The sequence below is a fragment of the Colossoma macropomum genome, unplaced genomic scaffold (genome assembly GCF_904425465.1).
Source record: "Colossoma macropomum unplaced genomic scaffold, Colossoma_macropomum, whole genome shotgun sequence".
Lineage (NCBI taxonomy): Eukaryota > Metazoa > Chordata > Actinopteri > Characiformes > Serrasalmidae > Colossoma > Colossoma macropomum.
The window spans coordinates 18,844,989-18,864,515 of record NW_023494808.1 but is presented as its reverse complement, the minus strand read 5'-3'; the positions used below and the strand labels follow the sequence as shown (position 1 = coordinate 18,864,515).

The 19,527-nt window shown below is 38.5% G+C and overlaps 1 pseudogene; it reads right to left on the bottom strand.

Annotated features, from left to right (window-relative positions):
• Positions 1 to 19,527, bottom strand: part of LOC118798400 — a 77,727-nt pseudogene that overhangs the window by 17,834 nt on the left and 40,366 nt on the right.

Genomic DNA, 19,527 nt, shown 5'->3' with positions numbered 1-19,527 from the left:
TTTCATACAAAAAGCATGTGAGTCAAACGTGGTTATACTGCGCTAATGATCTTAACCTCTTACAATCCCAGGCTTATTACATACTAAGGCTTATTATTCACTTACTACAGGGGCTTCAATGCAAACAGGGTGAGCTATTCTTAGCTTATAGAAGTGTGTAATAAACCTTTGGGCCTGCTAGTGAGTCGTAGCCATGTAAGGGGTTAACTACAGAGTTGTGACTGTGGTCATCTGCATGGAAGTTTATAGTAAATGACCTGCTGAAATAGCCACCCCCACCAGCTCAAAGTGTCAGTAGACTGTTAGTAATTTTTGCCTTTCGTAGTAAGTCTGCCCCCTAAATGATACTTTTAGGACTGAATGCCCCTTTAAAGGAACTCAAAAACACACATGAATGAAAATGGAAGCATTTGTTGATATGTGCATATAACAGGCTGCCAGTAAATATAGAACCAAGTAATTGTCATGGCGTCATTGTTATATTATTGGCAACAATAAAAACTGCAACAAAAGTCTGAAAGAAGAATGACGAATGAAAGAATGGAACGAGAGTGAATGACAATGAAGTTTCGTACACTCTGAGTAATACACTGCGACTAAACATGGTGAGTAGCTGATGATGTTGTGGTGAGTCAGGCTGACGTGGCTTTGGAACTTACCGGAACCTGTCCGTTGATGATGACCTCCTCGGCAAAGCGCACTTTGACTGGATTTGACTTCAACTTGGCTTTTTTGGCTGCGCTGATAAAGGCTGATTTGGGGGACTGAGGAGGGAACAAAAAGTGAAATTATGACACCCTGAACCTTTGCTAAGAAATTCAAATCAGCAAGCACAGTACAATTATTTTGCATTCAGCAGAGTCATCTATAAACCTTATCTACTACACAGTTCTGGCATATTTCTATAAAACGTACACTACTGTTTAAAAGTGTGGAATCATTTTCAATAACATTAAATCCATTTTGGTCGCAGATAAACGCATACAATGATTCTAAAATGCTACTCCTCTGGTTTCAAATGATTAGTAGGAAGCTAAGAAGAGCTAGAGCTGTAGATAATATTAAAATGACTGAGCAAGATGTATAACATCTGACACTATAGATAGGGATGGGCAGTCAATATCACACTTTCACAATATGCATCAGATCTCTAGGTTTCTGAGGTTTGCTTAGCTGGAAGAGACAAAAAGAACCAGTAATGTCACATCATAAAATCACAATTTATGGACACAGTGAATATAATCAGCAATAAATGACTAAATATGCTCTATTTCTAATGAAATATGCCATTGTTCAATATATAGATGTACTGACAATATCCACAATATGCTCAAAAATGATATTGTGGTGTAATTTATTCCAATAATGATAATACGTTATATGGCAAAAAGTTTGTGGGCCCTCCTAATTATTTCAGATGTTTCAGCCACACTCATTGCTAACAGGTACATACTATCAAGCACATTGCCATGCAAACTCTGTAGACAAACAGTAGGCAATAGGCAATAGCAATAGAATGGGTCATACTGAAGAGCTCAGTGACTTTAAACATGGGACTGTCATAAGATGCCAGGTTCTACCTTGCGAGATCTCAGAAAATGCAAACTCACAGAGTGGGGTTGTTGAGTGCTGAAGTGCTCAGCGGGTAAAATTTGCCTATTTTCTGTTGCATCACTCACTACACAGATCCAATCTGCCTCTGGAAGCAACACCAGCACAGAGCTGTGTGTCAGGAGCTTCATGAAATAAGTTTCTATGGCTGAGCAGCTGCACACAAGCTAAAGATCACTATGCACAATGCCAAGTGTCGGCTGGAGTGGTCTAAAGCACGCTGCCATTGGACTCTGGAGCAGTTACGACATGTTCTGTGGAGTGATGAATCACACTTGGCTGTCTGGAAGTCTGATGCACTTATGTGGGTTTGGTGGATGCCAGGAGAACACTACCTACAGCAATGCATAGTGGCAACAGTAAAGTTTGGCAGAGGAGGTCTGGGGATTTTCTGGGGTTTTTCAGGGTTTCAGCCCAGTGAAGGGTAATGTTAATGATACAGCGTACAATGACATTTTAGAAAATTATATCGCTGTCAGAAGAAAACCTCATATCTCCAAAATGGTAACTTTACAGGAGAAGAAAAAAACCTACTTTTCTTTTAATGTAAGTCAATGGAATCAGACTTTTTTCCAAGTCATTTCGGGCCATTTCTTTTGGTCCATTCATCATGACATTTAGATACAATGTAAAGGGCAACAGGCATTTTCAAATTATGTCAAAAACCGAAAACGACAAAAATGGAGATGCGAGGTTTTCTTTGGACAGCAGCGGTATGCTTTCCATTTTGTGGCAACAGTTTGGGGACAACCTTTTCTTGTTCCAGCATGACTGTGGTCTTCTATCCAACATCCATGCCTGATCACACAAATGCTCTTTTGAATGAATGGGAGACTCTTACAGACACACTCCAAAATCTTGCGGAGAACCTTCCTATAACAGTGGGGGCTGCTATAGCCACAAAAGAGAGGAGCAACTCCATATCAATGCCCATGCTTTTGAAATGAAATGTCCAACAACATCATATAGGTGGGACGATCGGCTGTCCATCATATTGACAAACCCTACAAAATTAACATCCAAAATTGCTTATTTTTGAAAAGTGGTGATCAAATCTTAAGAGACTTGAAAAGAAATAATTGTAAATAGATAATGACAGATATTACCATTTTTAATAATCTATGATAATCTATAATCATTCCAAAAACTATTTGACATGTTGAATAAAACATCTAAAAATACCTAAAAATACCTTGAGATATTGAACAAAACATCTAAAAATTCCTGTTTCGATGTTTTGTTCAATATCTCAACTAGTTTTTGAGATGATCATAGAATATATGTATACATGTATGTAATATTTGTATGTATATTAATATAACGGTTGATTCCCAATTTTTGAATTTGTCAGAACTTCTTTGGTTAATTTCCTTTAGTTAGTTCATTTAAATTCTCAAATATATTGATTCAACTAGCACATAGAAGATTGATAACATTGGTCTGGCCAAATACACTGATAACTGTGACAGTGCGTGTCCCTCGGGTCGTACGTGATAAATGGAGACCACCCTGCCAATTGCTGACACGGTCACAAAGGCCTATTAATTGGCCTTGTTTTGCAGGTCACGCAGCTCAGCTGTCAACGCGCTTTGAGTAAAGCACTATTATGGGGTGTCAACTGCCAAAAGCTACTTGTTAAGTATCTCTCAAATAAAAGGCAGCCGTGATTTTATAGTTGTCGCTCAGAGGTCTTAAAAAGTCTCAAATTAATTAAAATGTACGAGCCGTCACTGTTCTGTTTTGTTCTTTTGGTTAATCAGCGGAATACATTCATTTATTTCTCAAGGTTATGCAGTCCTAGTCCAGAGAAGAGAGTTGCTGAACGCTGAAGCTGTTTGCTTAGTGTGATAGAAAACTTTTACAGCAGAGGAGAGCGTGGAGAGCTTGGGAAATTAGGCAGTGCTTTTTTTCAGCCAAATGCATCTACCGTAAAATAAATAAATAAATAAAATAAAGTGGTCTGAAAAGAAAGGAATTAAAAGGTTGTTTACAAGTATGTGTTCTCTTTGGTTTACAAGCCAGATAGCGCGCATAGCTGTAAGCAAAAGCAAAACACTCCTGGTCAAATTACATGTTTTGTTGATTGTCTAAGTAAAAATAAGTTAACACATCCTCCACAGAGAACATCCTTAAATAGGACATAGCTGTTGGAATCTCCATCTCCATATTTCCAGAACATAAATTTTACAGAAGAAGAAAAAACACTCTGCTGTTAATGTAAAAAATGTATTTCTATTTGTAGCTGAAACTTGAATTTTCAAGGCAGTGGCAATTTATTCGTTTAACATATTAGTTTAACATTTGCTTTACTAGTTTAACATATAATAAAATATTAAATGTCAGAAATGTTTTTTTCCCAATATGTTAAATTCAGCAAATAAACAGTAATTGTGCATCAAATGTGCAGAAGTGTGTTCTCTGTAGGGGATGTGTTGACTTATTTTCACTTAGAAAATCAACAAAATGTGACCAGGGGGCCCAAACTTTAGCATATGACTGTAATTATTAACATTATAATGGGTCCAAATAATGCAGTAAATGTGGCATGACCATAAATTGCCTGTTTTGTTAGGAAATACTATAAAAGGTGCTTATGTACTGTTCTCAATGCTGGCAAATGTGATTTATTGACCATCAGTTTCTAATCAAGGTTTAACTCTTTAAATTGGAACACTTACACCAATCAGGCATACTATTATGACCACCTCCTTGTTTCTACGCCCACTGTCCAGTTTATCAGCTCTGTTTACTATATAGGTGCAAGTTCTACAATAGTTCTACAGTTACAGACTGTAGTCCATCTGTTTCTCTGCACACTTCTTCTTCACACTGTTCTTCAGTGGTCAGGACCCCCATGGACCCTCACAGAGCAGGTACTATTTGGGTGGTGGATCATTCTCAGCACTGCAGTAACACTGACGTGGTGGTGTGTTAATGTGTGTTGGGCTGGTACGAGTGGATCAGGCACAGCAGTGCTGCTGGAGTTTTTAAACATTGTGTCCACTCACTGTCCACTCTATTAGACACTCCTACCTTGTCAGTCCACCTTGTAGATGTAAAGTCAGAGACAGTAGCTCATCTGCTGCTGCACATGTTGTGTTGGTCATCCTCTAGTCCTTCATCAGTGGTCACAGGATGCTGCCGACAGGACACTGTTGGCTGAATATTTTTGGTTGGTGGACTATTCTCAGTCCAGCAGTGACACTGAGGTGTTTAAAAACTCCAGCAGCACTGCTGTGTCTGATCCACTCATACCAGCGCAACACACACTAACGCACCACCACCACGACAGTGTTACTGCAGTGCTGAGAATGATCCACCACCCAAATAGTACCTGCTCTGTGAGGGTCCATGGGGTCCTGACCACTGAAGAACAGGGTAAAAGGGGGCTAACAGATGGACTACAGTCTGTTATTGTAGAACTACAAAGTGCACCTATATAGTAAGTGGAGCTGATAAAATGGACAATGAGCGTAGAAACAAGGAGGTGGTTATAAGGTTATGCCTGATCAGTGTAAATTTCACACTTTCATAATTATATGACTTATATAAAGATAATAATTAATCTGTGGCATCTGTGATGAGCATTTGGATATATCCTTCAAAATTAAAGGAATACTCCACTGGTTTGCAGCCTAATCTATATCTGGTGCATCTACAGTGCGTTTCCCTGCATTTAGAATACAAAAACAACACAGTGTCACTAAAGCAAAGCAATACTTTATTAAGGCACCAAAAGTGTTTGAGTGCTATTAGCTCCCCCTTGTGCAGAATCCTCAGCCTGCTAAACATGAGTGAGTGAGTGGGTAAGCGAGTGAACGAGCAAGGTCCAAGTCAGGTCCTTGAGGTGCTCTGACACACACTTACACTTGTACTTTTGTTTACCTAGGAAATCAACTAAACCTATAATTGAACTGGGGTGCCAAAACATTTGCATACAACTGTATAACAGGAGACAATGGGCTCGTACTGAAGCACTTATTATACGCGGTTTGAATCAATGCTTTGCTGCGCTATTTTCTAAATACAGTGAGATTATTTCCATAACAATTAACTGTATGCTACAGATACTACATATACAGATTAGGTGGAAGGTTGATGGAGTAATCTAGTCAAACTCACTGTAATAGAATATCTAATATCTGGTTTATGAAAAACAAGGTAGGCTGGCTTACTGGGTAAGGTTGGACAACAGTCAAGAGGATGGACTCCTTACAGTTTCTGTTGAGAGACACAACAAACACAAGTGCAAGTGTTATTTTACTGCAGCCAAGTCACTTGTAATGCACAGGTATACTATTATGTTTCTGACTGTGGTAGCATTATGCACAACTGAAAAAACACATTAGTCAAAGTATATTTTCAACGGAAATGACAGTGGTAACAAAACACTTCTGGTCTTCAGATAACAACTGGTACAGTGTAGCGAGTAACACTGCTGCTCTCCACCCAGCTGTTAAATTCTTATCTCAAAGAAAGAACCAAGCATTCTTGCACAAAACTCCTAATGGTACAATAGCTTAGAGCTTGTGATGTCATGTGCAATCCATTGATTATAACACTGTGGGGTGTGGGGGGCCAAATGGACACAAAACTGGAGCCAGAAATACGAAGTGCAGCCAGCTCTTTATGCTGACAGGCAAAGTATAACCTTAATCAATATCTTTCTTCAGGATCCTATTAATTCATATATTTCTCAAGGATCCTCTTGATCAATATATTTCTCCAGTAACCTATTTCAGTAAACCTATATAGTGTGGTACTTTAGAAGTTCTTGGTAAGGTTTAATTGTTTTCAGTATGGTTTGGTTGTTTTTGGTATGGTTTGGTTGTTCTTGGTATGGCTTGGTAGTTTTTGGTTTGATTTGGTAGTTTTGAGTTTGTTTTGGAAGTCTTGGGTATGATTTGGTTGTTCTTGGTATAGTTTGGTAGTTTTTGTTATGGGTTGGTTCTTGTTATAGTTTCTTCGTTCTTGGGTATGATTAGGTAATTCTTGGTATGGTTTGGTAGTTTTGTGTATGGTTGGATTGCTGTTGGTATGGTTTGGTAGTTCTTGTTATGGTTTGGTTCTTGATATTGTTTGTTTTTTTCTGGATATAGTTTGGATGTTCTTGGTATGGCTTGTTTCTTGTTATGGTTTGGTTCTTGTTTTGTTTGTTCTTGTTTCAGGTTTAATAAATTTGTTTTACAGCCTATAAATCAGGTCTTGTTAAAATAATAAAAGCGCTGAAGTTGAACCAGGTTAAGAAGCCTAAATGCTGCTGTTACTGTAGCCATGTGTTGTCTTTTTTGTGATTAATAACTAAGTTTAAAAATCCCCTGTTCTCGATCCGTGAGGGAAGGCGTTTTGTGCGTGGAAGGCCGCTGCTCATCTTTTTCAGTTTAACAAGCACGACTATTAGTAAGACTCGTGCTGCTACAGAATGTTCTAAAGCCAGACAACATATCTTAGCTAATTTAAGACATGTACTAATGTTACACATTAAAAGAAAACAAGACACATATAATTACTTTGTGCATCTTAAGGCCATGAACGACATGTTTTCAGACATTTAAATCTTCCGACTTAAACTGACAGTTGAAACTATTAGCACTTGATGATGCGATAGTCAATCAGGTTAAGCCTAATTAGCTTACCTCAGTAGCAACATTCTGGGAAAACAGTGTCTGCCTAATGCTTTTAATGTAATGTAGACTCCTCTTTTAACTAAATATAATATATTATTGGCATATTATGGCTGAAAAATCTTGAAGCATCATGTATTTTGAGATCTCATAACAATTTCTTTTTTTATAGTGCATTCACTTTTAGCCACATTAGCATGTTTGATCAAACTCTCCTTTTAACCTTCTGGACCTTATTTTTCTTTGTAAGTATTTTTCCCTCATGGGTCCAGTGAAAATGCCTATTCACCCTCTACGTCATCGTATTATAACGTCCCTACAAAGAAAGTAAAATGGAGTATGCACACATACACACACACACACACTACTCTGAGTTGAAATTAATTTTGAGCGGTCTCCAGAGACCCTCATAAATTCATTACATTCATATGACTTTTGCACTCCAAACAGTGGTGTGCTGCTGAAAGCGCGAGCACGTCCACATTTCTTTATTTCAGACTTTTTTTTAATTTGTTTAAATGCCACTAACCTCCATTTTCCATGAGCACAAATTCACCCGCCTTTGTCTGCCTGGCATTTTGTTCGTTATTTTGTTTTATGAGTTGTAATTACGAGACGAGACTGAGACTGCATCCACATAAGAGCGACAAAACTCATGATCTTGCTGTTTTTCCTCTGCCTTTATTACTTTCAGCTGCCAGGGAGGACTGTCAGTCATTTGCTTATGCACACTGTTTAATGGGGTGCACAATGCGTAAGTGCTTACTAAAGGTATTTATAACGTAGGTGCTTACAAGCTAAAGCTACAGAACATTCTGAACCAACACATGCACATTTAAGCCAAGATATAGACTAAAAGCTTCAAGTAATTGATCTCTCCATGCTCCGCCCACATACGCATTCTTTCGTAGGCACTGATGGATTTTCTTGCACCCAGGAGTCTCACTCACAGTTCGTGGTATATAAAGTGGAGGGAAGTGAACTTTTATTATCTCTCAGTAGGACAGTTATGACAGTCCTTCGTCAGCTGTTCATGGCTGTAGCTCTAATAGTTCAGAGATGCCAGACGGAGCAGAGCGGACAGCGGCACATTTAACGAGGGCTGAAGTCTTACTTCACAGTCACCCACCCTGCAAATGCAACTGGGACAAACAGTTCTGATAGGACTCAGACAGTGCCAAACATGACTTTATCGCCACTATGTCAACACTTATTTGAAAAATCTGTTTCCATCACTGTTTTTGCATTTCGCCTTTATTGATAAACCAACTTTTCCACCTTATCCAAGCATAAAAACTTCTTTTGCAAAATTTAGGTTGTTTTTAGTTTTTATATGCACATTTTCAAAATTTGCAAAAAAAGTGGTGAATGGAAAACCCACCAATGATTGTTCGGATTTCGTAACACAATGTTGAGTTTCCAGTTTAAAATGCTATACTTGAAAAAAACTGCGACAAATTTGCCACCATGCCAACGTTAGCTTAATCACACAATAAAAAAACCTAATCTATCCAATCAGTGCGCTCTTACACTCACATCCAAAACAAATATTATTTAAAACTGTAGACTTGCATATTTCGACAAAAAATGAGTGATATGTAATGAGGTTGAATGAGATTGCCAGTTTTCTGTAAAGCTTGCTCAATTGTGAGCTGAGACAGATAGTCTATTCTATTACCTGGACAGACATAAACATGCAGAAGGAACTCGTCAGACAATTATTTTTCAGCATGTCAAATGATTGCAGATATGAAGCAGCATTTATTGCACAAAAGCAAATGATCCTGTTTTGCTGAATTCCACAGTAAAATGAAACTGAATTTCTCTGTGTTTTTGTGGATGGGACTAATATAAACTGCTCTGAGAGAATTAATAATGAATCTGCACAAGTATGACAAATGAAGAAACAGTCTTTTACTGTCATTGTTTTCCACTAATTATGTAGTCACCATCTGCTTCATTAGAAAAACTTACACTGTACTTTCACTTAGAGCTTAATTGGGCATGAAAATTTGGTTGGAGCCTGAATTTTCTGTCTGAACTCAATCTGACCCAAATTTCGAGTTTGAAACCAACCAGAATCGAAAATCAATAGGTTTTGACTACAAAACCGACCCAAACCGCACCTTTATGTTTTGAGTCTGAACCCAACTAGGCCCAAATAGCATCGCAGGGTTTAGAGTCCAAACCCAACCCCAAACGCATCGTTATGTTGTAAGTCCAAACCTGACCCAGCCCAACTGCATCATTACGTTTTGCCTCCAAACCCAACCCAATCTGACCTAAACCACATTATTAAGTTTTAGGTCTGAGCCCAACCCAAACAGCATCATCATGTTTATTATATTTTAAGTACAAACCTGATTCAACCAGAACTGCATCACTATGTTTTGAGTCCAAAACTGACCCGACCTGAACTGCATCACTATATTTTTGAGTCTGAAGCTGACCTGACCCAAACTGCATCATTGCTTCAAGTCAGAACCTGACTCAACCCAAATTGCATTATTATGTTTTGACTACAAACCCAAACCATATGGCATCATTATGTTTTGAGTTTGAACCTGACCTGCTGATTTAATAAACTTATTCACAAATAATGCTTTTGAAACATGTTTTAATCTGGATAAGCTCTCCTTACTGCCCTGTTCTTACACTGTGCAGTACTGATAGAGTGAGATTTTGAACTTTACCTGTTGAATCCTAAAACTCTTATTTCTGCACATAGAACATATTGAACTCATAACAAATATTTTTGGCCAAACCCACCAGGAATACACTGTGCAATTTTAGCCAATTTGAAACACACAAACACAATTACAACCACTTTATTGAGCTGTCTGTAGAGGCTGTGTTTCACATAGCATGTCAATCAGACCAAGCGTTTTTGTATAGTGTAAGTATATAAATCTTAGGCTTTGTTCGTACACAATGGTTTATTCAAACGTACAGGGTGAGTCACTAAAGAACAGCACTGTCTGGCTTTAGAAGACACCAACTAATAACTAACAGTGCACCTTATACTATATAGGTGCTGTCATGCACCCTCTATCTCATTCATCATTGGTTAGTTTCTGGCCACAGGGCTGCTGTTGACCAGATATTATGTGAGTGGTGGATCATTCTCAGCACAGCAGTGACACTGACATGGGGGTGGTGCGTGTAATGTATGTGGCGTTCTTATATACATCAGTATCAATGCTGGGTTGAGAGTGGTCCACCACCCAATGTTCAGTTAAGAGCAGCTCTATGGTCAGAAACTGATCAGTGATGAAGGGATAGAACTACATTCTCTAACTGTACACTAGCAAGGCAAAGCTACAAGGTAGGTGTTTCTAATAAAGCAGCCAGTAAGTCTATGTGTAGCTATATTGATTTTTTACCTTAGAAGGTGCAGTCATTACAGACAATGACATATATATATATAAAGCTTATGATATGACAATAATATATAATTACATTCATTTATATATATATTAATGTAGTTATATATTATTGTCATATCATACGCTTTCAACAGATATTCTGTTTTTTTGAGTGGAAATAACTATTTCTGTTTTTCCTGCTGTTCCTAACAAACCCTTTTAACTGGTAAAACTGTTGTTGGAACGTCTAAAAGTGGTTTATATAAGGTTCTTCTGAAAGGCAGTGGTTGCATATAGAACCATGACAACTCTTAATGCTTAAACGGTTCTTTGCCTGGGTAAATGGTTCTTGTCTATGATGGAGAACCTGGTATATGGTTCTTTAAAGGCTTCTACTACTGTGACAAGCCACTTTTTCTTTTTCCATACCAATATTGAAAACTTGAGTAACAGCCAATACTGATCCTATACCTTTGTATTCGAAAAATATAAAGCTTTAACATGAACTAGTTTTAGTGGAAGCACTTCACTTCAGATGAGCAAAGTAGGCTATGATGCTGATGCTACTCAAAAACACTACTACCCCACACAAAGAAAAGCACAGCTAACATCACATCACACAGTATGAATGTGGTATTTCAGGCTAGATTTGACAGTCAGATAAAGTTTTTTTCCTCTCATCTTTAATCCAGCATTTTCTGCTGATATCGCTTTGATTCCCCTTTTATAAAGGGACAACTCACAGAACCATTTTTGAGAACTATATAGAACATGGATGGGTGAACTAATGAATGAATGAACGAATGAAATGAATGAATGAATGTGCTGGCAGATGGGTAGATGGATGAACTGATTATTTGAGTGAGCACACTGCTGAAGGTTCAGTTGATCAGTACCTGACAAGGTCAATGACCCGCTCTCTTGGCGCTGAGGCGACAGCTTCATCGTTTATCATTATGATCTCATCTCCTGGGATCAGTTTTCCTTCTGATGGACCACCTGTTAATACACACACACACACAATGTCGTCTTACTCTTATCAAAAATCACATTAACTGCGCATGCACCTACACTTGATTTCATTTAAACCACTCAGCACACACGCACATACATACCATATATGTATTCATAAGTGTCATCTCTCTTTTCTCAGAATGAAAATGCATCATACAAGCACTGATAGCTTAATTTAATACATGCATTGTGCACACAACGTTGTTTTTCTACAGTGTCAGGATACGAGATCATGCATGTGTTCGCGTGTGTGTGTGTACCTATGCATTACGTGTGTGTAAACACACTTCTGTGCAAAAATGACAAACCATCAAGCTTTTAATGGGCTTAACAGCAGATCATTAATCAGTAAATTAATAAGAACAAAACAAACAGATAGCTTTTTTCTTTCTTTAAATGTTGAAGTCTTGTGAGTAAACATGCAGATACCCTTTCACAGAAAGAAGAGTCAATATTGTTTAACTCAGCACTGATGGCTTCAGACAGCTGAAAAACATTGCCAAGCTAGTGTTCTGTTTAATGTGAGATCAAATATTGTCTATAAGGTTCAAATCTGGACTCTGACCAGGCTAAAACCATTAATAAATGCCATTAGTATTTGGGCCTGCCCCCCTCCCCCCCTTTTTGTGCACAGGAGCCAACATTCATTGAAAATCTGGGATATCTTAAATCTGCAACTAAACAACAAAAAGTTATAGTTTTGCACTCAGATTTTGCACGCTCTAGGTCAGTATTCATACTGAAGCAAATTTGTGAAATTGACCATATTAAGGCCTTTGTACAAGAAGATTTTTATATGTCTTTTCTATTGAAGCTCATGTGACTGATTTGATCTACTCATCAGAGGTTTTGCACAAACTTGTGAAGTCAATGCCAGCTCCAGTGCACCCAGCGCATACCAAATACTAAGAAACTCTGAAATTCTCTAAAATTAAAATATTCTACTTTTCACTCAAATTGTTGTGCTGATAATAGAATTTGTAATGACAAACAATTAGGTTAAATTAGAAAGGAGTGCAAAAAAGAAGCATTTTCACCTTTCACCTTTTCTCTCCTCTCTGACACAAGGTAATCTCTACTCTGGAAGACCCTCGACCGAGACAGCCTCCAGCTAGCTCCTCTCTGCTCACACCGCAGCCTCGCATTACAGATGAAGATGCATTTTGTTCGTGACACTCGCAGTAATTTTGCACGCTCTAATTATTTTTCCCTGGGAAGTGTTTATCTGTGATAGTGTGAAGCTGAGTGAACTGATGGATGACACAGCCTTACAGAGGGGAGACTGAGAAACCCTCAGCATGTGTTCATACTGGTTATACGCTGATATTTAAAACACGGCTAAGCTAACATGCACTGGAGTAAGTAAGTAAAGGTCCATTTGAGAGGTCACTATAGGGCTTTTATACTGTTATATAAGTGTGCACTTGTGTAAATATCAAGAAAAATACGTTTTTTTATCTGTTGCTAATGTGCTAATACATTTTTCAGATTCATTTTAGAAATCAATTTTAGATATCAGTTGTGTTGTACTGGACTATTTTTGACTGAAGCTGGTCAGCAGGATACACCATATGGCCAAAAGTATGTGGACATGTGAACATCACATCTATATGAGCTTATGGGACATGGGCATTAATATGGAGTTGCCCCCCTTTGTAGCTCTAACAGCCTCCACTCTTCTGGGAAGGCTTTCTTCAGGATTTCACAGGGTGTCTGTGGGAATTTGTGCCCATTCAGTCAAAACAGCATTTGTGAGGTCAGAAATTGATGTTGGATGAGAAGGCCTGGCTTACAGTCAACGTTTTAACTCATCCCAAAGGTGTTCAGTGGGACTCAGGTCAGGGCTGTGTGCAGTTCACTGGAGTTTCTCAACACCAAACTTGTCAAACCATGTCTTTATGGAGTTCACTTTGTGCCCTGGGGCACAGCCACGCTGGAACAGGAAAGGACCTTACCCAAACTTTTGCCAACAAAGTTGGAAGCATATAATTGTCTAACATGTTTTTGTATGCTGTATTAACATCATTTTTCACTGGACCTAAACAGGTGCAGAGTAATCTCTTAAGTGGACCTTGAGCTGACTCTAGTCCATTTTAGTTCAGTCATTTCTGAATGCTTGTCAGCATAAACTGCTGTCAGCGTAAGGAGAGCTATGAATGACTGTAGGCAGCTGTCCATGGTGCTGAAACTGGTTCAGTCAGGACGTGATTGGGCTCCACTAATTAATATCAGTAAGACTGTGTGCAGTAGTAAGTACTAAGTACTGGTTACCTGGAGTGACAGAGCGAACCACCACCGGCTTCTCGCTGCCCGCCACAAAGCCAAACCCTAGAACAGGGTCCCTCCTCATCTCCACCCGCCGAGGAGCCGGGGGAAGCAGCTGACCCCCGTCCAGACGTACCTCCTCCAGAGAACTGCTCTGAGACACATGACTAGAGAGAGAGAGAGAAAGAGAGAGAGAGAGAGAGAGAGAGAGAGAGAGAGAGAGAGAGAGAGGGAGAGAGAGAAGAAGGGGTGAGAGAGAGAGAGAAAAAAAACGCAAAAGAGAAAGTCAGGGAAAGAGTCCGAGAGAGATAGAAAGAGTGGAAGAGAAAGAGAGAGAGAGAGAGAGAGAGAGAGAAGAAGGGGTGAGAGAGACAGAAAGTGAGAAAGAGTGATGTAGAGGGAGAGAGAGATAGAAAGGGAGAGAGATGGAGAGAGATAGAAAATGAGAAAGAGAGACATAGACAGAGGGAGAGCGGGAGAGAGAGAGAGAGAGAGGAGAGAAAGAGAAAACGAAAAAGAGAGATAGGGAGGGAGATAGAGAGAGGACAGAGAGAGATGGAAAGAGAGAAAAGCAAGAAAGAGAGGTAGAGAGAGAAAGAGAGAAACAGAAATATAAATAGGTGATGAACCCATGAGACCATGGATAATATTATCTGTAGCACCTTAGATTGTTTATACTGTGATGTAGAAAAAAAAAGATTTTGTGCTGTAAATGATTTTAAAATCTTAAAATTAGTAAGTAACTCACTCTTTTAACCCCTTAAAATCTCAGGCTTATTACATACTAAGGCTTATTATTCAGAAATTACAGGGACTTCAGTGCAACCTGGCTGAGCTACTCTTATTCTGTAGAAGGGTGTAATAAAACATTGAGCTTGCCGAGGGCCTGGACATATAAGGAGTTAAAGCTCTGTGGCTTGATTTAAATAACACTAATTAGATCTGATGATAATGATTTTTTAGATAATTGTAGACAAAGTTTGTAAACACTATCTGATTAATCTTATACATACAAATCTAATGTAGTCTACTGATCTTTAAATACAAAGTAAAATCTGTTGTTGATTTTCAAAATAGCATGTATTGCAAAATTGCAAAATCGCATTGTAGATCAATGTCATCTTAAGTGAAAATGGAGTGGCTAAGATAGAATTAGCTCATTTTTAAAATTACTAGTTTTTTTTTTTATTATTTATAATATTGTATCAGTATTGATTTTGGGAAAGAAAGAATGGCACTGTGCCAGCTCTAATCATTACTCAATCAAATGTGAAAAATCTATTCAACTCAAAAATACACAAAGCGGATTTGGTTGAAAGAGGGATATTAGCTGCATAATAACTCCATTATTGACTCAATCAGATTAAAAGGAAAGATTAAATAAGCGTAAATCCCCGTGCAGAGATTTGGCTGGAAAGCGATTATGAAGTGATTAGATACTTTTTTCATGCGTTAATGGTAAATACAGGGTAATCAGAACGTATGTACGGTGCAACTAGCAGGAAGACTGGAACATTAACTTTTACACACTGAACTGAGCTGCTGTTGGTGGGATACGGGAGATTCGGGGGATAACAGGGTGGCAGATTGCACTACTTGGGAAGCATGTGAGCTCAGGCTGCTGGTGGAAAGAATCATTTCCACATCGGCATGGCCCACCTGCTGCAGGGAACAATCTCCTTCTCTCCCTCCATCTCTCTCTCTTTCTCTATCTCTCTCACTCTATCTCTGCCTGAATTGAGCATTGGCTTCCTTATAGCTTCTTCACTAGCTCACTAAATAAGTCTGGCATCTGGTGTCCTCTCTTAAAAATAAAAAAGTGCCAAAAAAAAGGTTCTGTGGTGTGATGCCATAGTGGAACTGCATATCCAAGCCAAGAACCAATTAGGAACCTTTATTTTTAAGAGTGAATGCACTTGAGCCAGAGGATGGATACACTGCTTTGATTATTATTCTCTCATGTAGGGACAGATCCTGCATTTTTGTTCGCATACTAATAATAATAATAATATTTGTGGAGGGCACTGTATCCTGATACATGCGAGTATTATATTAATGTAGCATAATGTTTTAATTTTGCCACACTGCCCACCCTCATGCAGACATCACACCACCACACAGATATCCCCACCAAAGCTTTCCTCTGCATGTCCTCTCCTCTCCACCACTAACTCCTGCTGCAGTACTGCAGTGCTTCCTCTCTGTGTATCATTTCTGAATGTCAAAATAAACAACTGCTCCTCTTTCCACCAGCAGCCCTCACTGTCATCTACAGTATGTTGTCTTGTTGTCTGTGGGAGCAGCAGCTGCCTCCAGATGCACATCTGGGCCAAAATAAATCGTGTTTACTTCCCTGGAACCAGAGAACAATTCACTGGACTGGCCTCCAGAGGTCACCTGCTGTCATAGCAGCACGTCCCAACAGAATGATGTAACATTACATTCATTCCTCGCTGGCTGACATGGAAAGAATGCTAAACCAACGTTACATATAAAAGTTTAAGTGCTCCAAATAAATGACGTTTTGTTGATATTCTGAATGTAACATACTGGGAAAAAATGACACATAAAATGTGGCCTGTGGAAAAAGTTATTGCGCACTTTTTAATATTTCATGATCTTTTTTTTAATGTTAAACTCGGCAAATATTTTTTTTGCTTGGTCCCTGAAGAAGGTGTGTTAACTTATTGTCACACAGAAAATCACGTAATCAAATGTATATATATACTGAAGCATTTAGTTGTGGAACAAACTGTGATTTTATCCTGATTTTGGTCAGAGGTGTCACCTTTAGGTTAAACACTGTAGTATCCTATTGATTAAAGTGTAGAATAGAGGACGGAGATTATGGACTGTAGGATTATGTTGCTTTCAATAAGGAGATGAATTACGCTCCACCGTCTGTGTATGAGTCTGCATAATTCGGTAGCATCTGTCTATTATGTCATGCCAGGACTTTTCCTTAATGAGAAGAAATTATTATGCAACACACAAAGCAGAACATCTTCACAACTGTCTTAAACATGATACCACTGGCGGCCACATGTAAGCTGAAAGATCACATACTTAGAACATGTATAAAGAGATAAACACACACTTAGACAGAGGTGGGTGAAATAGCAAAAAGACCCAGTAGTGCCACATTTAAAACTACTATGAAAAAAATTTTACCGTCACAAAGATTTTCATTTAATATTTGGTATCCTATGTTGCATTAAATCCAGTTCAACCGGACTATTTGTGCTCTGCAGCACAAAATTTAATATATAGTAACAATAATCTTTGCTGAAGTATGAACTACTCGGCATATGAAACTTCTGCATGATGTGGAAACAAGAGGAAGTTTGAGCACAAATGATGAATCAGCTTCAGTGCGTGAAATCAAGCGCCGGCTTACACATCATTTACATGATTTATGCAGATGTTTCAGCACAGAGCCAATAAAATGACAGCATTCAGCATCTCATGAACCAATGGCTGTGCTCCCAGGTGGAGTTTGAGGTTGAGCAGTGAGTGCACTGCTCCCCCTACTGACCAAACTTTATAATGTTCAACTTACGACAACTGAAAAAATTGCTTTTTTAAGATGGTACAATGATGTGATTGTGTAGTGTGATTATTTCCTTTAAAGTAACATATTTAAGTGTTGTATTACTGAAGTCTATGAGATGCTTCTCCACTAGCTGTGTTTTGTATTTGTTATTTTTTGGGTGGTGTCAGTAGTATTAAACAAAACCACAGTGTATTATGACTTTATCTGGAACATGGAATAGTTGCAGCATTTGTTTCTACCAATATGCATGCAAAATAAGTGCATCCATGTTTGTACTGGATTGCCATGAGCAGAAATTAGTGGTATGTTTTGTTACTTTCTATTTTTAATATTGTTAATGATATTATACATGATATTTATAATAGTTTTGGTACTACACTCTAGTGTACACACCCCTAGCAGACATGAGTTTGATTGTACAGATATGCCAAAGATGAAGTGAAGCGTTCATTTTATGATCAGATTTGACTGTACGCAACTTTGACAAATAAGAGTAAAGGTGCCCAAAATGACCCATCCTTTATCTATGAGCTATCTTGTGTTAGAAACTGGCTTGGTATCCTTTCCTTTGGCATATGTACCATGTTGTATATCAGTTGAGTGAATATCCTGGTCACTTTTCATTTTCTCCACCACATAACCTCACAGAAGGAAAATTTAGTTGCCGTGGCATCTTTCATACAGAAGATGCATTAGCATTTCACTCGCACTGTTTGTGATCAGCAGAGTCTATTTGACTCCAGCGTGCAACAAGGACAGATTGTGGTAATGGCTATTGGGTAACAAATCAATTCATGAGAGTAAGCAGAGGACAGAGACAGAGAGGGAGAGAGGGAGAGAGGGAGAGAGAGAGAGAGAGAGAGAGGGAGAGCGTGTGTTTGTTTCAGTGTTGATGGACATATTTTTAGAGTCGCTGGCTCTGCCACGACCCAGTGAGCGGAAAGAGCACGCTTAACTCCACTGAGGCAAACTCCACCACTGACTCACACCGCTACACTAAATCTTACTCTCATCCTCTCTCCACAAGGTCACACCCTCCACAATGCCCCTACCAATCAAGAGTCATTACTGCCATTTTGTTTTATATTCAAATATAATTCTTTAAATCCATATTTAACCGTCAGTGTCCTTGTCTAAAATATTACATTTCCTCTGGTCTGTGTTCTCTGATCTTGTCTGAGCACAAATCCAAAGAATATTTCCAACCGATTAACTCTCTGGGGTCTGATGGCATCTTCTCAATGTTTGCAACACTTTTTAAATTCACCTTTAAAGGCACTTGCATATGACATCTCTACTTTCCAAAACTGCTTTAACAACTTCATTGGCTGTAAACTCTTTGACTGCCATGTCACATGTGTCTCTGATGTGGACTTAATGAAGAATGAAGGGTTCTCAATATGACGGGTCAGTCCTTAGTGATTTCCATTGATCAGTTTCACACAAAATGTAGACAGACACACAAATCCTCCAATTACACACAGTGTAATTGTGACAGAGAGGCAGATGACATGTATCTCAGCCCCCTCTTCATAGCCTCATAACTCCGGATGTGAGTCACGTATGATCTTGTGATAACACTGAATGGAAAGGGCGACTCTACAGATTCAGGAAATGTTTAAACTGTATTTGTGTGCTGTATCATCACAAAGATAGCATTGAATTCGATGAGTAGTTGATTTGGATGCAAGACGGCTAAACCTTATGGCTAAAAAAATGAGATTTTGTCACCTGAACATTCATATGACATTTAGTCACACACTGATTTCTAGCAAAACAACAGAAAATCCTAATTTTATTGGGAATAAAAGTATGAAAAGTATGAAAATTGAATTTCAGGTTTTTACTTATGTTGTGCTGCCAAGAAATGACAAACCTTGGCAAAAGTGGACTCATAAAACTTAATTGCTCTGTGTCAGTTATCATCTGCAATAACAGCAACTTTGAGTAATTCATGAGCACTCTAACCAAAATGATAGACAATTGATTGAAGATGATTCACAAGGGGAAAGTAAATGGAAATAAGTGAAACAAAAAGAGTGTCTAAAATCAAGCTCCACTCTTGATTCAGATCTGAAAAAATCCATAGGTATTT